The 25,505-nt window shown below is 42.3% G+C and overlaps 1 protein-coding gene and 1 long non-coding RNA gene across 2 annotated transcripts in view; both read left to right on the top strand.

Annotated features, from left to right (window-relative positions):
* Window positions 1-2,223, top strand: part of ZNF697 (zinc finger protein 697) — a 42,457-nt gene extending 40,234 nt beyond the window's left edge. Inside the window, exon 4 of the transcript XR_005065435.1 lies at window positions 2,211-2,223. The gene's annotated coding sequence lies outside the window, so the exon portion shown is untranslated. The remainder of the gene's footprint in view (window positions 1-2,210) is intronic.
* Window positions 2,224-9,164: 6,941 nt separating this feature from the next.
* Window positions 9,165-17,456, top strand: LOC118981988 (uncharacterized). Its single transcript, XR_005065448.1, has 2 exons — window positions 9,165-9,218; window positions 16,963-17,456. It is a non-coding gene; the product is annotated as an uncharacterized LOC118981988 (long non-coding RNA).
* The last annotated feature ends 8,049 nt before the right edge of the window (window positions 17,457-25,505 follow it).

The following is a 25,505-nucleotide window of genomic DNA, read 5'->3' as shown; positions in this document are numbered from 1 at the left end:
TTCAATAATTAGTTCTGCATTTTAGAATAATGCCAGTATCTGAGAATCAGGCCTGACATCAGTAACAAGTACTAGATAGAAATGGAAGAATGTGAAAGACTAAGTCAAAAGTGTGACGCAGGTCCAGCTGCCTCCCAATACTCCAGAGGCAGGTGCAGATGTACAGGAATGTGGTTTATTTGCAGATGCCAGCCATCTGGAAGATGAGGGACTCGGGTCCCAAAGCCCGTCTCCACCTCTCAGTGGAGGCAGAGGCTTTTATAAGCAGGCAGAGGGGAAAAGAATAAAGAGACCAAGGGAGAGGATTGCAGAGTTCGCAATGAGCACAGTCCGTTCTGATAAGGCAAGTGATAAATAGTTCTGTGTGCATCACCCTGGTTTAGTCATCCTGGCTTCACATCTTGCTGACTTCCTGTCATCCTGGCTCCACCACTGAAGGTCAGCTAATCTGGAGCTGGGATGCTTGAAGGCTGGAGTCTATCTCTTTTGAAACTAGTTCCTAGGATTCCTCCAAAATCATGCTGTTCATATCCACAAGGCACATATTAGAGTCTGCACTTACAGAGACAATGTCAAAAGACTGGTGGGGTGGGTTACAGTTTCCCATCGTTAGAATTTTCCACTGTTACAGAAGTATTATAGCCCAAATTTCCAGGGGGCTGATTTAAATCACTGTATCCCAGTTAAAGGGGGATAGGTCTTCTATAATCTCACAGATTTGAATTTGAAGTTTGTAGTAGAGTTTAAGGAACTTGATAAGAAAATAGCATTTTATTTTGAAAATTAAGGGTGAAATGGCTGTTTAAAATTGAGCTTTTAGTACTGGCGGGTGTGGCTCAGTGGACTGAGTTCTGGCCTGCAAACTAAAGGGCTGTGGGTTCGATTCCCAGTCAGGGCACATGCCTGGGTTGCTGCCAGGTCCCCAGTAGGGGGTGCTCCAAAGGCAACTATACATTGATGTTTCTCTCCCTCTTTTTCAACCTTACTTCCCCTTTCTCGGAAGCTAAATAAATAAAATATAAAAATATAAAATAAAATTGGGCTTTTAATGCATACATTTGACTAGGATAATTAAATATTTTACTCTCCAAATATTTTTGACCCTGAGTAACATGGGGCAAAAGCATTTGAACTATTGGTTCTGGTAATTAAGCAGCAAATTAAAAAGTGGTTAAATCTGTAAACTAAGAGATGACTGAAATAAATTAGGATGTTTATATAAAACATGTCAAGACAGGAAATTTATAAAATGAACTTGCAAAAGTTACTTAAATTAGATTCAATTGACATTAGGCAAGTAAGTTAAATAAAATTTAGACAATGCCAACCATAGTGAGTCACCAGTAAAATAGCTTCTTTAGGTAAAAAATTTTTTTTTCTAATTAAGAACAAGATTTTTTGTCATTAGCTAGAAGCTAAATTTGGTCATGGAGCTGATTACCTGTTACAAGAATCATAAAATCTGTCAGTAAAGAGTAAGAATGAAAGCCCTGGCTGGTGTAGCTCAGTGGATTGAGCGCGGGCCTGAGAACCAGAGGATCGCGGTTCGATTCCCAGTCAGGGCACATGCCTGGGTTGCAAGCTGGTTCCCTGCAGGCCAACTCCCAGCAGGGGATGCACGAAAGGCAACCATACATTGATGTTTCTCTCCCTCTCCTTCCCCTCTAAAGACAAATACATAAATAAAATCTTTAAAAAATATTTCAAAAAAAAAAGAGTGAGGAATGAGGAACTCCTACAGTCTTGTCTGTTTCCTTGTCAGTGAATAAAGAAAAAAAGTGGAAAAGAGGATGCTTTCTAGTGATCTCTTGCCTTATGCTAAACCTTTGTCCACTGAGGACAAAGAATAAAGCACTGATATGTGCTTCACAGAAATGTTAGATTTCCACCTGAAATGGAGAAAAGAATGTCCACAGCCATGGATTTTGCAGCCCACTTGGGCAGTCAGCTTTATTCAACTCGATTAGCAGAGATAGTCAGATTCCTATAAAAACCTACGGGTTTTTTAAGGAGGAAGGATACCTGCTGTTTTATATTGTACTTTATATTAAAAAAAAACAGTTCAGGTAGAAATCAAACAGATACAGCGGCCCCTTGTCTGTCTAGGTAACTCTCCTGTGTTGCTATTGCCTGAAAATGTGGGAATTCAAAAATATAACCTCTCATCCGAGAACTTCGCAGATTACCTTGCAGGACAGGAACGTACTCAGGCTGCTGAGGATGCCTGTTCTCAGTTCTCAGTGAGGGCACAGTTCTCAGTGACCATGGACTTGGGCATCTGGGGCTGGTATTAATGGAATGAATTGACTTATAAGGCGTTGAGCCTTGGAGAATTGATTTTTTTTAACTTTATTTTTATTGTTGACACTATTACACAGGTCGCCATCTCCCCCACCCCTTTTTCTCACCTTCGCTGCACCCCCACACCCATCAGCACACTGTTTTCTGGCCATCAGCACACTGTTGTCTGGGACCATGGGTTGAACTTTTATGTTCTTTGGCTAATCCTGTCACTTCCTCAGTCCCCCCTGACCCTCTCCCCTCTGACAGCTGTCAGTCTATTTCATGTATACATGCCTCTGTTTCTATTTTGTGCATTACTTCATTTTGTTAATTACTTGGTTTATTACTTTATTTGTTCATTAGTCAGATCATCTGGTATTTGTCATTCTCTGACTGGCTTATTTCAATCAGCCCAGTAATCTCCAGGTCCATCCAGACCATCAGTATGGAAGCCATGCTGATTTCCCTTTTTTTAATATAGCCATGTAGTATTCCATTGCGTAAATGTAGCACAGCTTTTTTATCCATTCATCTACTGATGGGCACTCGGGCTGTTTTAATATCTTGGCTATTGTAAATAATGCTGCAGTGAATATAGGGGTGCATGTAGCTTTTCGAGGGAATGTCTTGGAATTGTTAGGGTATGTTTTCTAGAAGTGGAATTGCTGGGCCAAATAAAGGCAGTTTTATTTTTCATTTTTTGAGGAAACTCCATACTATTTTTCGCAGTGGCTGTATCAGTCTGCAACCCACCAATAGTGTCCTAGGGTTCCCTTTTCTCCACACCGCAGCCAGCACATATTGTTTGTTGACTTATTGATGAAAGCCATTCTGGTAGATCTGAGGTGATATCTCATTGTAGTTTTAATTCTTATCTTTCTGATCATTAGTGATGTTGGGCTTTCTTTTCATAGGTTGATGGGCCATCTGTACGTCCTCTTGGAAGAAGTGTCTATTCAGGTCCTTTGCTCATTTTTAATTGGATTTTGGGTCTACTTGGTGTTGAGTTGTATAAGTTCTTTATATATTTTGGAAATTAACTCCCATCAGATGTATCATTGGCAAATATGTTCTCTCATACAGTAGGTTATCTTTTCGCTTTGTTGATGGTTTCTTTTGCTATACAAAAACCTTTTACTTTGATTTAGTCCCATTTTTTCCCTTTGTTTCCCTTGCCTGAGGAGATATATAGGCAAAAATATTGCTACAAGAGATGTCTGAGATTTTACTGCCTGTGTTTTCTTCTAGGATTTTTATGGTTTTGCCACTTACATATAAGTCTTTAATCCATTTGAGTTTATTCTTGTGTATGGTGTAAGTTGGTGGTCTAGTTTCATTTTTTCACACATAGCTGTCTAATTTCCCAGCACGATTTATTGAAGAGACCATTTTTACTCCATTGTATGCTCTTGCCTCCTTTGTCAAATGTTAATTGACCATAAAGTCATGGGTTTATGTCTGGGCTCTCTGTTCTGTTCCATTGATCTGCATGCCTGTTCTTATGCCAGTACCAGGCTCTTTGGATTACAATGACTTTGTAGTATAGTTTGATATCAAGTAGTGTGATTTCTCCAACTTTGTTCTCCTTTCTCAAAATTGCTATGGTTCTTTGGGATCTTTTCTGGTTCCATATAATTTTTGGAATATTTGTTCTATATGTGAAATATGCCATTAGTATTTTAATAGCAATTGCATTGAATCTATAGTTTGCTTTGGGTAATGTGGACGTTTTAATGGTATCACTTCTTCCAATCCATGAACACAGTATATGATTCCATTTGTTTCCTCTATTTCTTTCTTCAGTGTCTATAGTTTTCTAAGTTCAGGTCTTTTACCTCCTTGGTTAAGTTTATTTCTGGGTATGTTATTTATTTTTTGTTGCAATATTAAATGAGATTGTTTTCTTAGTTTCTCCTTCCGGTAGTTCATTATCGGTGTATAAAAATGTCATAGATTTCTGGATATTAATTTTGTGTTCTCTATGTATACTATCATGTCATCTGTGAATAAAGACAGTTTTATTTCCTCCTTTCCAATCCGGATGCCTTTTATTTCTTCTTCTCTGATCACTGTGTCTAGGATTTCCAGTATTGTGTTGAATAAGAGAGTACTGTGTTGTAAAAATGAACATCCCTGTCTTGTTCCTGGGAAATGTTTCTTGTTCCTTGTTCTTAAGGGAAATGCTTTTAATTTTTGCCCTTTGAGTATGATGTTGGCTGTAGGCTTTCCATACCTGGCCTTTATTATGTTGGGGTATGATCCCTCTATTCCCATTTTGCTGAAAGTTTTTATTATAAGTGGTGCTGGATTTTATTGAATACTTTTTCTGCATCTATTGATACAATCATGTGATTTTTTATCTTTCACTTGTTTATGTGCTGTATCGCATTTTACTGATTTGTGGATATTGTACCAGCCCTGCATCCCTGAAATAAATCCCCCTTAGTCATGATGTATGATCATTTTGATGTATTCCTGGATCCAATTTGCTAATATTTGTTGAGGATTTTACCATCTATAGTCATCATGGGAATATTGGCCTCTAATGATCTTTTATTGTAATGCCTTTATCAAAACTTTCAATTTATTTAGACATTCATTCATTCAAGAAAAGTGTATTGAGACAGCTGCAAGCCAGACCTTAGACTTTCTGCTCCTCATGGAGTGTCTAGTCCAACAGGGGTATCAGTAAAGTGTCACCATGCAATGTGATACAAGGCTGCTCTGTTGTAAGGGTTTGCAGAATAAACTAGTTTCACTGAAGATGCAGACCTCCTAGCCTTGAGGGAGTCAGAGAAGTACTGTAGAGGAAGCTCTGCTTGGGATAAACCTCAGAGAACGAGTAGAGGTTTACCAGATGGCCAAAGTGGAGCAGCACTAACCCTGTGGACACAAAGAACAGGGTAGACTGAGTTGGACACTGGATCAGCTGCTCCTGTGCTCTCGGTTTTTCTTTCCCTTTCCTGGACAAAGCGTTCAGTGCATAACCAGTTTTTTAGAGGAGTATTCTAAATAATTTATATGTGTGGTAAGTATGACGGGAGCATTACTCAGCCAAGGCCCAGCAAGTGAACACCCTGCAGAAGCCTGGCCAGCTCAGCAGAGGGGTGGAAACCTTAGCCACCCCGCCCCCACCAATGCAATCTAAGTGGTCGCAAGCTTTCTATTCAAATGTGACTCATAAGGCAGAACTCCTGATCTTGACATTTACCCAGTTTGCTGCCCTAACCCTTTATGATGGAAAAACTCTAGAGGCACTTCAGGGTAGATGTCACAATGTGAGGATGAAAACAATGTGTCTGCATAATAGGGCCATAGAGCCATCACATGGACATAATTGTGTTCCAAAAGCGATAAGCTCTGTGTCTAGGGAGCAAAATTGGTTCCAAAGACTTCTTTGAACTTTTCATTGCTCTCAAGTTTAACGAAACTCCTGCGGTGTTTCTAAGAACAGCTTGATTTGAGGAGGCTGCTGGTGAAAATCTTCTAGAAGAAACTGAAGGTAACATGTTAAATCATTGCAAGCAAAATGGTCCCAACTTCAGTAAGTCCATTTGGCCAAAGAGTCTATTTTAAGAGACTAAAAGTTGACATATGTTAGACGTACCATTGGAAATAATGAAACATAAAAATGTCGGGGGCAGAAGGAGCATGGGAATGATTGGGGAAACACAGTTGAAGGCATTTATAGTGTTTCTTTATACTCTGCCTTGTTCTAAAGTAGATTTTGCTGTGAGTTTATTTCCTGGGCAAGTACAGAAGGCTGCTCTCGCATGAAACTAGTTCAGTGCAAACCAGGTGCTGGCACTTTGGAGCTGGGAGCAGAGCCAGCGACATCTGCTTTAGACACCAGGAGTCAGAACAGGGCACTTCCAGGTGAGAAAGCCCCTTCCACCCCCATGTGGACGTGGCCTGAGGAAATACTGGCTGTGGGCTGAGAAAGACCTTAGATTTCCTGTTGAGCTTAGACCAATGGAACTGGAAGAAAACAAGCCACTAAAGAGCAGGAAAGAGTGGGCCCAAGAAGGCAAAAGAAGCTCCAAGTCTCAACACCCTTCTTAAAACTTGTCTCATAATGTGCCCCAAGGCTTGGGACTGTAATCACACCGGACATTTGTGTCCAGAACTGGCCTGTCCAGTGAGCCTTAACTGCCCTGATGGTATGGCCCGCTAACACCCTTATTATTTTTCCAGAGCATCATAGGAAATTGATTAACATTCTCATCTCCATTGATTCACTTGGCTGAAAGAAACCCACATGCTGGGAGAAGAGAGAAGGCAGGAGAAGAGTTCAGAAAGCGTAGAAAGACAGAGATGGAAGGGGCGCTGGACAGCTCACTAAAATATCAGCATCAGCTCCGCCGAATGCCCCCTGACTGACGAATCTGGATTATAATTATCTGGAGTTTGAACTGAGAGAAGTTAGTCCACATCAAATTGGGTAGAGCAGTTCTCAGTGGTTTTGTTCGTGTATGCCTTTGCGAACATGATGGTGATATCTATTATCTCTTCCTAGAACAAATGGACAGGAAGAGATAATATCAGATATCTGATATCTCTTCCTAGAACAAATGGACATAGTACTCACACACGACGTCCTGTGCTTTGGGAATCACTAGTTATAATACTCAAGATGAAACCCTGTTAGTTGCAGCACAAAAAATATGTAATTCTGATCACTTGACTGCAATGCAATTTTTCTTGCATCTGATCTAGTTTTATTGTATTCTCTTTCAGAGCATCATAGCAAATAAAATAACATCATCATCTCCATGGATTCACCAAAATGTGATATTCTTAGTGTGTGAACTTTAAGAAATTTTCTTATTTGCTTTTTGTTTTGATTTAGCGTGTGCTGTTTTTGAAAATATAAATTGGGGTGTCACAAAACAAACTTAGCATAAAGAAGTTTGTATCCAATCTCAGCTCCATTTCAATGTTGCATTTAACAGAACCCCAAATCATCTCCCTCCGCAAACCTATTCGCCTTCCTGCTCTTTCTCTCTGGGAGAGAACTGGTGCTGTCTACCCGGTCACCAAGCCAGAACCAGCAGTTATTTCTGCCTCCCTTCTTCTCTTCTCTCTGTGTGTAGTCACCAAGTACTTCTATTCTACTTCCCAGGTGAGCTCACATCCTTTCTGTTTATTCCAGTCACTGGCACTACATTTAATTTAAACCCTCATCTCTCCTCTAGATGAATACAGAGTGTCTTAATCGGTTTTGTGTTTCTCTCATTCTGACTTATTGTCCAGAATAACCTCACTGAAAACCATCTGATAGTGACTCCTCAAGTTCACATGATTTGTTTCATTTATGTTTCCAGGATAAATACCAAGTCTTCCCCGCAGCGTTGCAATGGGAAGAGTCAGCGTTTGTGCTGCCTGTCACTACCTGAACTAATAGGTAGAAACAAGAATTGAATCTTCACAGGCACTTTATTCAGATGCCGGAGATATGAGAAGATGGTGGGTTATGTATCCTCAAAAACCTTTTTAAGGTCTCATTTCAAGCCGACCTTTTTATATGGAGAAGAAAGGGCAGGTGAGGGGTCTGGGAAGAAAGGTTACTTGGGTAAGAGTTGCAGTCCTGCAGCGGTTTCCCTAGTACTTCTTTATCTGTTGATCAGCAATGCTTTATGTATCACTGGCATTCCCTCCTTGGAACACAGGGCTCAGAGGGCACCTCCATCCCTTGCAGACCCCCTGGGGCACAGAGGCTGAATTGCTCCTCAGCCTCCTGGAGTCATGTGGTCCTGCATTCCAGGTCCTGTAATAACAGCTGTTTTCACATGCATTAGTCACCTAAACCTACCCATTAGGACTGAAGCTAAAATCTTTGCCACTTGGGTTCCCCTGTCAGCAACTAACTACTTTGGGAAAAACAGATCTAGGTTTGAGTCCCCGGGTTAAGCACTTGCCAGCCAGTGGGACCTCGGACGGCCACTCTCCTAGCCTTCGTCTTCCCATCCACCTGGAGCTGAAGGAGGACTACTCCGCACATCCAGCACCTGGAGCGTAGGAGAGGCTTAATACCAAATGACGGGAAATATATTTAAAACTCACACCAAAAAGTTGTTCTTCCGTAAAAATCCTGCAGTAACAACTTTACCTGCCACACTTTACTTTTACCTTTATTCCCCAATAATCACGATAAAGTGCCTACAGGGACCCCCACTGTCTAGAACCAAATCCTGGGCCCACCCCGCCAAGCCCCCTCCCTCACAACAGTCATGTGACCTTAGTTTATTTCCGCGTGTCAGTTTCTTCTGTCAAGTCTATAAAAGAGGATCGTTTTGGGTGGTTAAATAAACACCTCACCGGAAGCAAGGTTGACGGCCTAGGAAAGCCAGATGTTAATCATCACCATCATCTTCATCAAATCAGGATTGTGGGGCGCCTCTTGGTGGTCCTCAGTTTTGTGTGAGAAAATCGTACTTTAAGCATTGTGATGGGGGAAAAAAGGAAAATCTGGAAATGCCTTCCACGGAAGGGAGAAACTGAGGTGAGGAACGCAAATTGGTAAATTCCTGCATTTTCAAGCGGGGAGGAACGAGTTTGGTCCCAAGGTTACCAATGAGGAAGTGGAGCGGTGACATGTCCTTGAGTCTCATTTTAGACACACTGTCATAGCTCTTTACCGAGAGTGGGACCAGGGCCCCAGGGGTTGCCACGGTCAGAGTGCAGACGAAAACAAACACTTTTGGGAAGGCAGTGAGGTGGGGCGTTTAGTTACAAAACAGCCAACATTTACTGTGTAAATATGTTCGGCGAGCAACACATCAAACTAGCCAGCTGTCAGACCCGATGGAACTGAGTTGCTGACGAAACTGGGGTCCTTGCTTAAGCCAAGCCTGCTGGGCTTCCTGCAGCCCACGAGAAGTGGACACCCGAGTCTGGGGTGCTTGGCGCTGAAGGGGAAAGACAGCAGAAGTGGGGTAGGTGGAGAGGGCGGGGCATTGTAAGTCACATGGTTTCCCTGTGAGGTGGGCACATAAAGAGAGCTATGACATGATTGGCCCCTCGTAACCAGGTGACCACATAATGGGCTCTGTTCAGGTGGCACCCGCTAGGAGACTGGCCTCCAGTTGAGAGGTGGCTGCGGAAGGAGGGGAAGGCTTGGCTGTCCTCTCTTCCCGAAGTGGATGTAGTTCTCAGCGCTTGTTTGGTCCCCACCACTTTTACAGTGAGTCCCGCTGGTCGCAGTCCTCACAGCCTAGTCCACCCAGCGAAGGTAGTAGCTGGGCAGCAGAGGGGTTGCTGCCCGGCCCCGAGCCCTGCTGGATTCCTGCAGCCCTGCAGCAGCCGGGCAATCCTCGGAGTCTGCGTGAACTGCGAACCCCCCAGGCTAACCAGGCCGGCCGTGGGGGGAGGGACAAGTGACAGTGGTGACAGAACTGAGGAGTGGAGGTGCCCCATGGGAAACAAGCTGTTCCTGCCTGAAGCCCAGTGCCAGCCCCATGCTGGGCCAGCACTGGTGTCAGGTGGGCTGTTTCCAGTCGGCTGTTTCCAGAAGCTGCCTTCTTCCTTCCAAATGTGATTTAAACACAGAAGAAAATTAATTGGTGGGAGAAAAAATGTACAACTGAACGGCATAAAATGTTACTGGCAGCGCTGCAGAGAATGGGTTTTTTTGTTGTGTTTTATTTTCACCCAAAGGAGAACCCACAGTTTGGATTGCTTTAAAATTTCCACTTTTGCACAAATCTGCCTTCATCTTACCTCAGTGACTCAACAGACTTGCCTTTTACATTGCCTGATCTGTTGGTCAAAAGTTTCGAAAGAGAAGAAAACAAATTTGGGCTTTAATGTGCAACATACAGGTTTGGGAGTTGAGACACCAGATCCTGCAAGCAATGGGTCTCCATGGCTCCGCCCCCTCCACTCCCGCCAGAGAGAGTCCTGCAATTAGGAATGTGGGTAAAAAAACCCTGAAGACCAAGTGGCGGGGGGTTGGGAAGAGGGAGGAGAGAAAGAGGGGAGGGGAAATGTTCGATTTAAAATAATGAAGAGGAACTAGTCTTTGGCTGAAGAAGACTGTTCTTTCAAGTAGAAGATAGTTCATCATAAAGATGTGAAAGCCACCATTGGTCCTTTTGTTTCATTTCAATGCCAGAGATGACTTCCTAGAGGAAATGCCTTCTAGATCTTATTCTATTTACACTTTAGCTGAGCCCTTAATTTCTTTAAAAGTTAGACTAGTTAAGCCTGTGGATTTCCCCAGACAGTGGACGTGGTGGCTTTGTACAATAACTGGGAAGTATGCCCTTCTTAGAATATTCAAAAAAGAGCTTGTGAAAATGTCTTCTCTGCTTGGTGCTGTAAGGTAAGCCTCTGAGTGACTTTACAAACCAGTTAGTGGTTGGGTAGTGTTCCTAGATGCTCATGTTTTATACAATTCTTTAAGATTTACAGTGCACTTTCACATATATCTCATTCGGCTCCTGTGCGTGTGTGTTCCCCTCTCTTCTGATGAAGGAACTGAGCCTGGGAGATCGGCAGTGGCCGTGGCGCACGGCACAAACAGAAGAGGCTGACGTGCAGATGAGAGATGTGCAGATTCAGTTGTGGTGGCACTAAATTCACCCCTTTTTGAATTTAGCTCTTATTTTATAATTTCACCATAAAGTGGGCCTGTCTCACCCCATTTTTCTACAATGGAGATTGAATTATCTGGTTACTGACATGAAGTAATAATCTTCTTTGTTTTTCTAAAAGAGTACAGCATGGTTTCTTTAAGCCATTCCCAAGAGATATTCCTAAAAACCTAGAATAGATTTCAGATAGACTTAAATAATTTTCTACTTTGCATTTATCTGTCAGTGTATTTAATATAACTGATAGTGGTATAAATAATATAACTGATAGTGGTAGCAGGAACATGGTAAAGACACTAAGGTGCTATTATCCAATTTTTTATTCTTCATCAACTTTTCTCACAGCCTTTTATATTCTGACCTTATGAGCTTTTATAATTTTCTGGCTAAAGGTTTTCTCCGAAGTTACCCCTTTCCCCCCCTGCCCCTGAGGAGTAAGTAGGGAAGGAACCAATAATATTAAGTGGAAAAATCTCTGAGCAACACATCTTACCTCTTTAGTAGCTACTTTAAACCCTCTTTTTCTTTTGCTGTTTTTAGTGGCAATAGTAATAAGCTTTTCATGTAAAAGATTTAGAAAATAAATCACTTTTGAGAAAGAAGAAACTAAATTGATTTTGATAAAGTAGGAGGGATCACCATATTTGACATCAAGTATGTCACAAGGCCATGATGATCAAAACAGTCTGGCACTGGCATAAGATCAATGGAATAGAATAGAGAGCCCAGAAATAAACCCAAGTCTCTCTGGTCAATTAATATTTGACAAAGGGGGCAGAAACATAAAACAGAGTAAAAATAGCCTCTTCAACAAATGGTGTTAGGGCATCTGGACAGCTACATGCAAAAAAATGAAACTAGACCACAATTTACACCATAAACAAAAATAAACTCAAGATGGATAAAAGACTTAAATATAAGTCGTGATACCATAAAAATCCTAAAAGAGAACATAGGCAGGAAATCTCAGACATTCCATGCACCAGTATTTTCACTGATATGTCCCCTAGAGCAAGGGACATAAAGGAAAGAATAAACAAATAAGACTTCATCAAAATAAAAAGCTTCTGCATGGCTAAAAGTAAACATTAGCAAAATGAAAAGGAAACCAACCATACGGGAAAATATATTTGCTAATGATATCTTAGACAAGGGTTTGATCTCCAAAATACATAAAGAATTCACACAACTCCACACCATGAAGACAGACAATCCAATTTAAAAATGGGCAAAGGACCTGAACAGACACTTCTCCAAGGAGGACATACAGAGGATCCAGAGACACATGAAAAGATGCTCAATATTGCTAGCCATCAGAGAGATGCATATTAAAACCACAATGAGACACCACTTCACACTGGTCAGAATGGCCAACATAAACAAATCAACAAACAGCAAGTGCTGGCGATGCTGCAGAGAAAAGGGAACCCCAGTGCGTTGTTGGTGGGAATGTAGACTTGTGCAGCCACTGTGGAAAACAGTATGGGATTTTCTAAAAAAACTAGAAATGAAACTGCCTTTTGACCCAGCAATTCCAGTGCTGTGATTGTACCCTAAGAACTAATTTAAAAGAACCTATGCTCCCCAATGTTTATAGCAGCACAATTTATAATAGCCAAATGCTGGAAGCAGCCTAGGTGCCCATCAGCTATGAGTGGATCAAAAAACTGTGGTACATTTACATAATGGAATACTATGCAGTAGAAAGAAAGAAGGAGCTCCTACCCTTCACGACAGCATTGATGGAACTGGAGAGCATTTTGCTAAGTGAAATAAGCCAGGTGGTAAAAGACAAATATCACATGATTTCACATATAAGTGCAACAAAACGAGCAAGCAAAATATAATCAGAGACATTGAAATAAAGAACAAACTGACAGTAACCAGAGGTGAGTGGAGAGGGAAATAACGAAAAAGAAGGGAAAGTGTTATCAAAGAATGTGTGTAAAGGACACATGGACAAAATCCAAGCCAGGTAGGATTGAGGGTGGGAGGTGGGGAGTGGGTGGGGCAGGAGAAAGTGGTGGTGGGAAAATGGAGACAACTGTATTCGAACAACAATAAAAATGATCAAAGATTTAGAAAATATCTATCTAGAATTTTTATTAATATTTTTGTGTTGATTCTTTCTGAATTTTCTGTATGCATATGTTTATTTTTTAAAATGAGATCTGCTTTTATGTGCTGCTGTGTACATTTTGTTCTAAAAAGAAGTAATGAATAAAACTCCTGGAACTCTGCTGGACATCTAGATAGTCCTCCAGGACGTATTTCCATGCAACTGCATGAAGCTCTAATGCATAACTTTAAAAATAATTTTTAAAAATTTTCTTTATTCATTTTTAGAGAGAAGGGAAGAGAACGAGAAAGAGGGAGAGCAATATTAATGTGTGGTTACCTTTCATGGGCCCCATGGGGACCTGGCCCTTAACCCAGGCATGTGCCCTGACTGAGAATTGAACCCTCAACCTTCTGTTGTATGGGCCAATGCTCCAATCAACTGAGCCACCTGGCCAGGACTGGTTGGCCTTCTTTAAAAGTAAAACCAGGCCCTGGCTGGTGTAGCTCAGTGGACTGAGCACGGGCCTGCGAACCAGATGATCGTGGTTCGATTCCCAGTCAGGGCACATGCCTGGGTTGCAGGCAGGTTCCCTGCAGGCCAACTCCCAGCAGGGGATGCACGAAAGGAAACCATACATTGATGTTTCTCTCCCTCTCCTTCCCTTCTAAAGATAAATAAATAAATAACATCTAAAAAAAAAGGTAAAACCATACACCATCCCATTATGATGCTTTATTCTAAAGATACAGATAAAAATGGATGCATTGTACTTCCCTGTAGAATTCAAGTGGTATATTTTCTTATCTAATTAGGATGTTATTGTGTAGTTAAGGTATTTTAACATTAAATATTCTTAATCCTAAATGAAAGTTACTCTTGGTTTTTCACTGGACTTTAGAACTTCCCCTTTAGGTTTTTGTGGTTCTCGTGTCTTTAATTCAGAATTCCTACTCTAAGATCTGAAAGTAAAGTCATGCTGATCTTAGATGATAAATCAAAAGATATTATTAGATAAAATCTTAGAAGATACAGGAAAATTGGGAGAAACGTAACTAGTTTTGGGTACACGAAAACAGTTAGATGTTTAATGGGCACCACACCACATACAGAACAGTGATACAGAAGACAACGCCCCTCCCCCAATGCAGATCCTTACATTCTAGAGGAGCCTGGAGCAGACCACACGCAAACAGTCAAGAACATTGAGTTGGTCAAAGACTGCTGCCCTCCGTACAGGACACTGGGCAGCCCTCAGAATGAGGGAGCCATGTTAGGAGGCGGGAGGAGGGGCCTCCACGGGACCTAGTGATCTCGCCTGTCTGCAATGCTTCCTGTTGGATGAAGCACAGAGTTCCAGGTTGGAACTAATTTTTGCCTTCTACAGACATTTCCATTGTTTTCTTGTTTACAGTATTGCTCTTAAGCAAGTTGACATTGTATGATACATTGTATATTAGCAATTTTAGCAATTTTCCCCCACCCCTGCCTTCTCTGGAAGCTGCTAGTACCTTTTAGTACCTCTGTGCTTGTGGAAGTTTATAATACAGTTTACTTTGTACCTTTTCATTTTCCTGTGGTGATTATGAAGTCTGCAGACCTCCTCTCCTTTGAGTAAATAGTTTTGTTTACTTCATATTTTCTATATTCCTTCTTTTGTCTAGTATTATTACTCAGAAGCGGGAACTCTTAGACCAGTATTCCTGCACAGATCTCAGCATTTTTTCCCCTGCTATTTTTCATTTTGTCTCTTTCTACTTCCTGGAGATCTCCTTGATTTATGAGCCAGCCCTTCTGTTGAATTCTTAGTTTTGTCTATCTTGTTTTTGGCTTATGGAGTTCTTTTATGATCTGTCATTCCCTTTTAAAATGACTTTTGGTTATTTCACCAATGCAATTTTTTTTTGCATTTTGGAAGTTGCTTAAGCATTTTTTAAAGTTTTCATTCGCTTCTGAATTTTATCACTCTCATTAATTTTCTTCTTCCTGTTTTGATCTCTCTTGCTTTTGTTGGCTTTCCTTACATGTGTAGTGGTCCCTGGCTGTCTCCTAAGATGTGACTGGAAGCGCCAGGTGTGAGCGGGACATTTGTTAATGGTCTGGCCTCACTGCAAGGATCCTGGGGCCAGGCCTCTGAATTCTGAGCCTGTCTCAGGTTCTGTAAGGTGAGCCGGCTTGCTCGCTCCTGTCCCAGCCACTCTCTCTAGGCGCCAAGGCTGGGCTTCCCCTGTTCTGCCTGTCTGTTCCCATTGCTCTGTGGAGTCTTCGGCTTTCAAATATTACAAGTCATCTGCTGTTCATCCTATATTATGAGTAACATTTTTTATGTCTTTAATTCTAATGTGATATCCCTAAAAGGAAGGAGATACAATTAGATTTGTGGTCAGTTCTCTCTGTTTAACACAAACTTAGAGCCTATATTTAAAGTATAGATCAAAGTTAAAGTTTTAGTTCAATGTAATTGATTATATTAATGCAAAGAATACCTTTGATTATACCTGTAATAGCATACTACACTTTTTTACTAAAGCGGTAATTAAAACTTCTATTAAAACCACACGCTGCCGTAATGTCCCATAATGTTCATTAGTGACTAAAATGTTCGACATGTTAAAGTTAATTAGAGGCCATTAGTTCTTAATATCCAAAAATTGTTTTATGAAAAAGTAGAGAAAAAAGTAAACTTCAGCTTCATTTCTTCATGGGCTATGAGAGGAGGCAGCAGGCACCAGGGGTGGGAGCAAGATTTCTATAGGTACTTGACCTTTGATACTAAAGCTTGTCTGATGACTTATTAGGCTTCAAGGTATGATTATTTTTCTAGTCTTTGCCATTGACCCTTTAGTCTACTAAGTGGTATTCCCTTCCCTCTCTTGTAAAGATTATAAAAGTTCCTTTAATTCTGTCATTAGTGCTGAATGAATGAAGTAAATAAAATGATTCTTTGTCCCTGTCTATTCTAGTGACCGGCTCAAATAATACTTACGAAAACTAAACTGCCAATAGTGTTGTATCTGTTGAAATTTTTTTGGGTCTTTGCATGTTATAACTTTGTTAGTGTAGCTTATTGATGTTGTAATCTAGTGACAGTAAGACTGAACTCATAAAGGACAATTTTCTTACATTTTCAAGCAAGCTAAGGGAAAAGTAACCTGCTGTCAGTCAATACATCCAGCCTTTGTCCAGAGGCCCAGTTACACCGCCCTCTAGGGAATAGAACGTGGTTAGAACGTGGTGGTTAGGACGTTGAATAGTTGGGAGTGGGCCTGGACTGGTAAAGTACTCAATGTTTCTTTGGTTGGATCTTGCCAGGAGATTGTGAGTTCCTAATTTACTAAAAGCCCCAATGAGCTGTAAGACCATGAATAATTAACATTTTAAAGTGTTTTAGCACTAATATTTTCAGAGACAAACCAATATACATCATAATAAGAAAAACGAATGAGAAGAAAGTGAAAGCAAATATCACCCAAAGCTTTACCAACTAGTCTGTATTTGGGTGCCTTTTTCCTATAGTTTTTACGCCCCCAGCATACAGGTTTTGAGTCATAATTGACTTTATCATGGTGTATTATACTCCCTATTACACCTTAATAATAGTGATCTTAAAAGAGAACCAACCAGGCTGAGCAGGTGAAGCCAGGGCTCTTTGGGCCCGACTGCTGGGTGGGCCAGTGCGGTTTTGCCGCAGGCGCCGCCCCCTGGGGCTGCCATGGGTCAGGGGTGAGTTTGTGGCCTTCTTCCCTTGTTCAGTATCTGTGCTCTGTGTCTCAGGTCCGTGTGGAGCTAGAGTGAGAGCCTGAGCAACATGCACGGGTCCCCCAGATCCGGAGCTTCGCAGAGCCCTCCCGAAGGATTCATTGTCACCAGGCTAGCAAAGACTGCTATAATGTCGGGTGCAGAATGTTTTGGAAACAGTAAATGAATATTGTAAAGAACTTCAGACTGTGCTTTAGCCCACCTACAGCCGTTGCAGACGGGTGAGAAATTAAGTTCAGAAATTTACAAGAATTAACCTCTTTCCAGCAGATGCTTGTACAGTCTTCAGACACTGCCTGAAGCTGAGCAGAGAGCTGGAGGCTTCTTTTTAAATTCGATGCCAACAACAAAAAACCTCCGTGTCGCCTGCTGTGTCCATCCGCCCTCCGCAGCCAGCGACTGCTGTCCCAGCGCAGTGAGAGTTGGGGGAGTGCTCGGAGACGCCAGCTGCCGGCGGGGATTCTTGCCGGGCGCTCCAGCCTCAGCAAACTATGGACGCACCTGGATGAATGACTATCCACACTGCTCAAAGCGCTCGAGATACACACGGGGAATTGTCATCCTGATAAGAGATTTAAAAACCCACAACTGCCTTCCAAAACCTTTCAGTCCAGTTCTTCAGACCTGGAGAAGGCAGGCGCTGGAGTTGCAGGTCCTGAGGGAAGCCACCCAGCCAGGGAGATGACATTCAGACCCTGGGCCACGCCGTTGACGTGTCCCAGGTCATGCATGGTTCAGCATGTCAGAAGTGAGGGTGGGGGGGAAGATATCTGCTGCTCTTCGCCACTGTTTTGATAATGTTGGCCAGTCACAAGACTAGTGGTTTTAGCCATCAATGGAGACTACCAACGGCAGGAATGAGAATCGCAAAGCCTGAGGACAGGGAAGGTCACAGCGATGCACTCGAGGTACCAGGGAGCCTGGCCGAGTGGAGGGCAGTGTCGTGCGGCAACCAGCAGGGCCTCCAGGAGTGGCCAGACCACGTACTGAAGAAAACGGAAGTGGCACCCCCCCTAAAGGCCGGTTCTGTGCTGTCTCATACCCTCTCCTCCTATTCCATCACCCCCTCCCCCAAGCCTGAGGACAGCAAGCCCGTGTGCCTGCCCAGCACATGCTGCCCCACCCCACCCACACACCGCCGACTGGGCCCCCGCCCCCAGCCTCCAGCGGCCCCCACGCTGTGGAGCTGTCTGGAGCTGTCTGTCTTCACCTCCCCCCCAGCTCTCGGCTGCTCTCTGCTGCGAGGAGGATCTTAGCAAGAATTCAAGTCCAGGTCAGGGGCTGCTCTTCACGTTGTGCTTCCAGAGGAAGAGAAATGTACAGGCGAAGAAAGCCAGGCAGGGATTGAAAAAACAGTCTGGTTGATGGTGACTGAATTGAAGCATGAAGTCCAAGAATTAAAAGAAAATAACAAGAAGATGAAGTATCTGGAGAAGAACGAGAGCCCACAAAGAGCTGGCAAAGCTGGTGAGGACAGCATTAAAGAACACGAACGACGCTGCTCGGGATGAGACTAGCCTTTAAGGAACATTAAAGACCGCTGAGGCGACCAAGCTGGAAGCCCCCTGACTCTGGGGTATCAGTGAACGGGCAGATTCTGCACACACACACACACACACACACACCCTCTGGCTCCAATATATTTGCTTCATCACTCTGTCTCCTGAATATTTATCACTGGATTCCATATATCGCACTAAAATTCTTTCTTCCATATTATATAGGGCAGCCGCCGGACCTTGGGCTGGTGCTGGTGACCACCAGGCAGCCCCAGGAAGTTCAGGGCGGCTCCGAGCCAGGAGCCCCAGGTTCTGCCGTCGTTGCCAGCAGCAAACCAGTGTTAATTATTCAGAAACGCCGGCTCTCTGCTTCCTTCCCCCTCCCTGTGGTGCTGAGTGAAACGTGAGGTTGAAAACGGCAAATCCCTGAATGACTTCACTCACACACGTAGTGCAGAAAACAAAACTGAACCAATGAACAAAACCACACAAAAATGAAAGAAACAAACTGATAAAAACAAGAGAATAGCAATGGTCAGAAACAAAGGTGGGTCTGCACACAGGACAAGAGTTAAGGGTGTCAAATATACAGCGATAGTTAGGAACTGGACTTGGGTGCTGAGCACACAATGAAACATATACATATTGTAAAGCTGTACACTTGAAATTTACATAACGTCATTAGCCAATGTACCCCTGACAAATTTAACTTGGAGCTATGTCATGGTGTTTTCACACTATAAACCTGATCCACAGGTTCTGCTGATTACAGTCACATGACAAATTAGGAAGTTGTTTTGATTTTATGTTTTCAATCATTGATTCACAGGCAGGTTCAGCAACAAACATTTTGGTGAGCCGAAAGGAATTTGAAAAGCTGAATGATGTGTGCATCAGTGGTTTCTGAGAAAATGTCAAGCATGGTAATCACGTGGCTTGAAACAAGTCAAGAAGGAAATACTAAAATTGTGGATAAGTTCCTTAAGGCCAGGAGGTTAAAACATTATACATTCTGTTTTGGGTTATACATAAGGTTGAAGTTAAAATCAGGCTGTGATATTGAATGCACTTTTCAATTTTTCAGTAGTTTTCCATTTCTTTAGAGCTTTAGAACATGTAACTGCACAGCCGACAAGGCACGGACTGAGTGCTGCGTTTGCCCTTTGCCTTGCTCTACATTATGCCTCCCCCTGGAGAGGCAGATCCCAGTTTCTTATCCTCTCAATTCATGTGTTTCACTCTGAAAGCGTATTGTGATTTCTCCCCATAAATAACTCCGAATCCATAAATTACACCACATGCTATGAATTCAATGCTTCAGACCCTCGGAGATGGATGGATTGTTTTTGCAAATTCTTGCTAAAATAGTCTCTGAGCAGGGGCTGGGAGGGTGACGAGGGGTGAAGGGGGTCAGTTCCATGCTGATGGGAGGGAACTGGGATTACTGTGGAGCGTTTGCAAGTACTGAGCCATAATGCTGCCTTCCTGGCCTCTATAGAATCGTAGAGACCCACTTTCCAAGATTCCAATCGATCAGTAAGTCAGTGCATTACAGGAGAATGTGAAGACCAAAGCAGAGGGTTTTACATCTAGAAAATAAAAGGGTCTGTACTCAAAGTTTTGAAGAACATCTGGGAGGAGCCGCAGCAAAGACCCCACCCCAGCCACCGGGCCTGGACTGGTTTTTCCCCTCAGGCTGTTCTGAAGCCTCCACAGAAGAATCTCCTCTCTCAGAGAGGAAGCCCTTGTCCTCACGTGAATACTGCTCTGAATTCTGCGGGCTGATACCTGTGCCCTCAACTAAGTTCAGAAATGACAGGCTGTGCGCCCCCTGATGGCTATGAGTGTGCAGTGCAGAAAGCTCAAAACCGTTGGTTTTAATTTAATTTGATTTAATTTATTGGGGGTAACATTGGTTCATAAAATTAGATGGGTTTTAGGCATACAGTTCTACAATACATCATCTATATATTGTCTGTTTATCGCCCCAGGCCAAGTCTCCTTCCATCACCATTTATCCCCCCTTTACCCTCTTCTACATTCTCCCAACCCCCATCCCTCTTATAATCACCATACTGTTGTCTGGGTCTCTGAGTTCTTTCTTTGTTTAATCCCTTCACCTTTCCCACCCAGCCCTCGACCCTCATCCCCACTAACAGCTGTCAGTTTGTTCTCTGTACCCGTGAGTCTCTTTCTACTTTGCTTGTTAGTTCAGTTTGTTTATTAGATTCCACATTGAAGTGAAATCAGGTAGAATTTGTCTCTCTTTCTGACTGGCCCTTTTCACTTAGCATAATGCTCTCCAGGTCCATCCACGATGTTGCAAAATGTAAAGTTTCCTTCTTTTTAGTGAGTGAGTAGTATTCCATTGTGTAGATGTACCACAGCTTTTTTATTCACTCATCTGCTGTTGGGTTCTTGGGCTGCTTCCAAATCTCGGCTGTTGTAAATAATGCTGCAATGAACGTAGGGGTGCTTATAGTCTTTCAAATTAGCATTTCAGGTTTCTTGGGATATATTCCCAGAAGTGGGATTGCTGGGTTGTCAGGCAGTTCGTTTTCCACAGTTGGAGGTGACACCACACTGCTTTCCACAACGGCTGCACTCTCAGCCTCGCCAACACTCGTTTGTTGGTTTACGGAGCATAGTCATTCTGACGGGTGTGAAGTGGCATCTCAAGGCAGTCTGAATGCGCCTTTTTCTGGTAATTAGTGACGGTGAGCGCTTTTTCAGGTCGCTTGGCCACGTGCATGTCTTTTTAGGGTGAGTGTTTAGTCACGTCTTTTGTCTATTTATTTCATCGTATGTGTTTTCAGTGTTGAGTTTTGTAAGTTCCTTATAAATTTTGGATGTTAAGCCCTTATCGGTTATGTCAGCAAAAGTGTTCTCCCACTCAGTGGGTTGCCTTTTCATTTTGTTGATGGTTTTCTTGGCCATGTGGGAACTTTTTAGTTTGATGTAGTCCTATTTTTCTTTTCTTTTGTTTCCCTTGCCCAAGGAGCTTTATCAGAAAAAATATTGCTGGGAGAAATGTCTAGATTTTACTGCTTATGTTTTCTTCTAAGATTTTTATGGTTTTGAGTAGAACATTTAAGTCTTTAACTCACTTGAGTTTATTCTTGTATATGGTATAAAAAGGTGGTCTAGGTTCATATTTTTGCACATATCTGTCCAATTTTTAAACACCTTTTATTGAATAGACTATCTTGAATCCGTTGTATGTTTTTGTTTTCTTTTTCAAAGATTAATTGACCATAAAGGCATGGGTTTATTCCCGGGCTCTCCATTCTGTTCCATCGATCTGTGTGTCTGTTTTTATGCAATACCATGCTGTTGTAGTGACTATGGCCGACAGTATAGTTTGATATTAGGTAGTGTGATTCTTCCAACTTCGTTCTTATTTCTTAAGGTTGCTATTGCTCTTTGGGATCTTTGGTGGTTTCATATAAATTTTTAGATGATTTGTTATAGTTCTGTGAATTATGCAATTTGTATCTTCATAGGAATTGTGTTGAATCTATGGATTGCTTTGGGTAGTACAGACACTTTAATGTGACTTTTTCTATTCATCAACATGGTATGTGCTCCCACTTATGTGTGCTTTCCTCAATTTCTTCAGTGTCATATAGTTTTCTGAGTTCAGGCCTTCTAACTTCTTGGTTAAATTTATTCCTAGGTACCTTATTTTTTGTTGTTGTTGCAATAGTAAATAGGACTGTTCCCTTAATTTCTTTTTCTGATAGTTCATTATTGGTGTATAAAAATGTTACTGTTTCTGAATATTAATTTCATATCTTGCTACTTTACTTAATTCATTGATCAGTTCATTGTAAGTTCCTTATAAATTTTGGATATTAAGTTTTGTGGTAGATTCTTTACGTTTTTCTATATACAGTAGCATGTCACCTGTGAATGACAATTTTATTTTTCCTTTCCAATTTGGCTGCCTTTTACTCCTTCTTTTTGTCTAATGGCTGTGGCTAGAGCTTCCAGTACTACGGTGAATAAAAGTGGTGAAGGCGGATACTCCTGTTTTGTTCCTGTTCTTAAGAGAAACACTTTCAGTTTTTACCCATTGAATGTGATGATGGCTATAGGTTTTTCATATCTTTATTATGTTGAGCTATGATTCCTTCATTTACACTATGCTGAGAGTTGTTATCATAAATGGTGCTGGATTTTATCAAATGCTTTTTCTGCATGCATTGATATGATCATGTGATTTTTTAGTCTTCATTTTGTTCATGTGAGGTATATTTATGGATTTGCAAATATTGCACCAAACTTGAATGCCTGGAATAAATCCCACTTGATCATGGTATATGATCTTTTCAGTGTATTTTTGGATGTTGTTGGCTAATATTTTACTGAGGACTTTAGCATCTATGTTCATCAGGGATATTGGCCTCCTTTTTAAATTTTATATATTTTTAGAGAGAAGGGAAGGGAGGGAGAAAGAGAGGGAGAGAAGCATTGATGTGCAAGAGACACATCAATTGGTTGCCTCTCACAAGCCCCCAGCTGGGGACCCAGCCCACAACTCAGGCATGTGTCCCGGCAGAAATCGAACCAGTGACCCTTGGGTTTGCAGGCCGGAACTCAGTCCACTGAGTCACACCAGCCAGGGCTAGTTTTCTTTCTTTGAGTATCTTTACCTGGTTTTGGAATGAGGAGAATGCTGGCCTCATAAAATGAGCTTGGAAGTTTTCCCTCCTCTTAAAATTTTTTAGGAGGATGGGTATTAGGTCTTTGAATGTTTGATAAGATTCACTTCTGAAGCTATCCAGTCCAAGACTTTTGTTTGCTGGGAGATTTTTTTTATTACTGCTGTGGTTTTGTTAGTTATAGTTGGTCCATTCAGATTTTCTGATTCTTTCTGATTCAGTTTTGGAATATTGTATGTTTCTGGAAATTTATCCATTTCACCCACGTTGTCCAATTTGTTGGCATATAGTTGTTCACAATATATTCTTAGAGTCCTTTGTATTTCTGTGATGCCATTTGTCACTTCTCATTCTATAATTTTGTTTATTGGGGTCCTCTCATTCTTTTCAATGAGTCTGGTTATGTTTTTCAGTCTTGTTTATCTTGGAAAGAAGCAGCTCTTGGTTTCATTGATTTTTTAATATAATTTTTTAGCATCTATGTCATTTATTTTCATTCTAATCTTTATTATTTCCTTCTTTCTACTCACTTTGGGCTTTCTTTGTTTTCCTTTTTCTATTTCTATTAAGTGTAAGGTTAGATTATGTATTTGAGTTTTTTCTTGCTTCTTGAGGTAGGCCTAGAATGCTATGAATTTCCCTCTCAGGACTGCTTTTGCTGTGTCCCATAGAGTTTGGGGTGTTGTGTGTTCATTTTCATGTGTCTCCAGGCAACTTTTCATTTCTTCCTTGGTCTCATCGTTAACCCATTCATTGTTTACTGAGGCATTCTCTTTATCTCTTCTAATCCACTCTGTATAGTGCTGCCAAAGTAATCTTCCAGGAACAGCTGAATAAGACCATTCTAGGGTTGCCCATTGCATATCAAATAACCCTTAAGTTTTGTAGCCTATCAATAGTCCCTTCCAGGATGACATGGAGATAATGCTCCTTTCTGTGAGTCTAATTTTCCAAAGAAGGTGAAGCATGTTGCAAGTGAAGCAGTTAAATGTCAAATGGGCTTTAGAAGGGGAATGAAACTCCTGCTCTGAGGGGGAAGAAGGAAGAAGGCAGAGGTGACCCAAGGGGGTCCTGGCCTCTTTTCATCATGTTTTTCCAGGTGTGTCTTCCTTTCTGGTCTCCCCACACTGGTCTCGGAGCGGCCTGCAGCGACTCCCCTTCTGCACCTCTGCGTCTCTGCAGAACTCATCGCCTCTACCTGGAATCCATTCTCCCACATTCGATGTGCAGCTGAAAGGCAGGGCTCTACTGAGCGCACCCCGAGGTGGGATCCTCTGAGAGCATCTTACCTCACTTTGGCATTCGCCTAGTTGACTGTGTACGATGCTGACCATGTCTCATGTTTTGTTGCCCCCACTACCCAGGAGCACTGGAAGCCTTAGGACGATGTCCAGCCTATGTTTTGTTAGTTTGCACTCTTTTTTTAAAAATCAAGATTCTTTTATTAAAAAAAAAACAAACTCTAACCTACATCAAACATACAGAAAAGTACAGAAAGTGAAATAATATGTACTCGGGACCTATTACCAAGAACGAACAGACTGCCTCCAGTACCTCACCACCCACTTTTTAAAATAAAATATTACAAGCCCTGGCTGGCGTAGCTCAGTGGATTGAGTGCGGGCCTGCGAACAAAAGAATCTCGGTTCAATTCCCAGTCAAGGCACGTGCCTGGGTTGCAGGCCAGTTCCCAGCTGGGGACGCACGAGAGGCAACCATACATTGATATTTCTCTCCCTCTCTCCTTCCTCTCCCCTCTAAAGATAAATAAATAAAATATTTAAAACATAAAATATTACACATACAATTTGAGCACTAGTCCACACACTCCATTCCCAGGGCTGGTCTTCACAGTTTTCAGAATCAAGAATGAGTGACAGTATTTAGAAACAAAGAAGTTTCACATAAAGATTGGGAAGTTCTTGCTTTCTTTGAAGGGTCGGGTGATCTGGTAACTCGGGGTACCTTTCATCATGAATGAGCAGGGCCTCCATAGAACCCGGCACCCCACACTCCCAAGCACTCCCACAGTCTCTCAGCCCCAGGTCGCTTCGCCTACAGTGGGGGTCTGGCTCCTGCAGGTAAGGGAGCTTGCTGTGGTGGAAACCCTTTGAAGTTCAAAAGCTTTGTTCATAACCAGAGGGGAACCACTAACTAGCTGGATGACAGGGAGCACGTTAGTTACCTCTCTGTGCCTCTGTTTCCTCACCAGCCAAATGAAGCTAAGGGGACCTATCAATACTTCTGACTGTCGTCATGAGAATCGCTATGGGACGTGTTTAGAGCAGCCCCTGGCACGTAATTCTGCTAGAGACCCAAGAGACCCACACTCCAGTCTACAACACTCGAGGCTAGAGGGGCTTGGGAATTCAGATTTCTTTTGGATTTCAGTAAGGTAACTCATGGGCATAACACGTGATGCAGCACCCCCACTAGGCCCTGGGCTAGCACCTGGTGATTAACGACACCAAAATTTCCGCAGGAAAAAGCAAGACATGAATGTGAAGCGCAATACCTGTCAGGGTGACCCGGGCTGCCTAAGCAGTCAGGCCCTGGGGTGGAGGAGGGAGGTTCGTTCACCTCCCCTGCCCCCACACTCACCCAGCTGCTCTGGTCCTGGACTTGGGCTCTTTCTTGGCTGATTGGG

Source organism: Sturnira hondurensis, unplaced genomic scaffold (assembly GCF_014824575.4).
Source record: "Sturnira hondurensis isolate 20B ecotype Veracruz unplaced genomic scaffold, ASM1482457v3 Scaffold0024822, whole genome shotgun sequence".
In the NCBI taxonomy this organism is placed as follows: domain Eukaryota; kingdom Metazoa; phylum Chordata; class Mammalia; order Chiroptera; family Phyllostomidae; genus Sturnira; species Sturnira hondurensis.
This window is presented reverse-complemented; position numbering and strand designations above follow the sequence as displayed.